Source organism: Geospiza fortis, unplaced genomic scaffold, assembly GCF_000277835.1.
Source record: "Geospiza fortis unplaced genomic scaffold, GeoFor_1.0 scaffold23, whole genome shotgun sequence".
Classification (NCBI taxonomy): domain Eukaryota; kingdom Metazoa; phylum Chordata; class Aves; order Passeriformes; family Thraupidae; genus Geospiza; species Geospiza fortis.
In genome coordinates, this window is record NW_005054303.1 from 1,839,470 (window position 1) to 1,839,699 (window position 230).

Genomic DNA, 230 nt, shown 5'->3' on the forward strand with positions numbered 1-230 from the left:
TGCTGGCAATGTTCTTCTTAACGCAGCTCAAGTACATGGAATTACAGACTCATAGAATATTGGAATGGTTTGAGTTGGAAGGGACCTCAAAGATCATCTAGTTCCAAACCCCTTGCCATGGGCAAGGACACCTTCCACCAGGCCACAGGCAGGTCAAAGCCCCATCCAACCTCGCCTTGAACACTTCCAGGGATGGGGCACCCACAGCTTTTGTGCGTAACCTTTTCCAA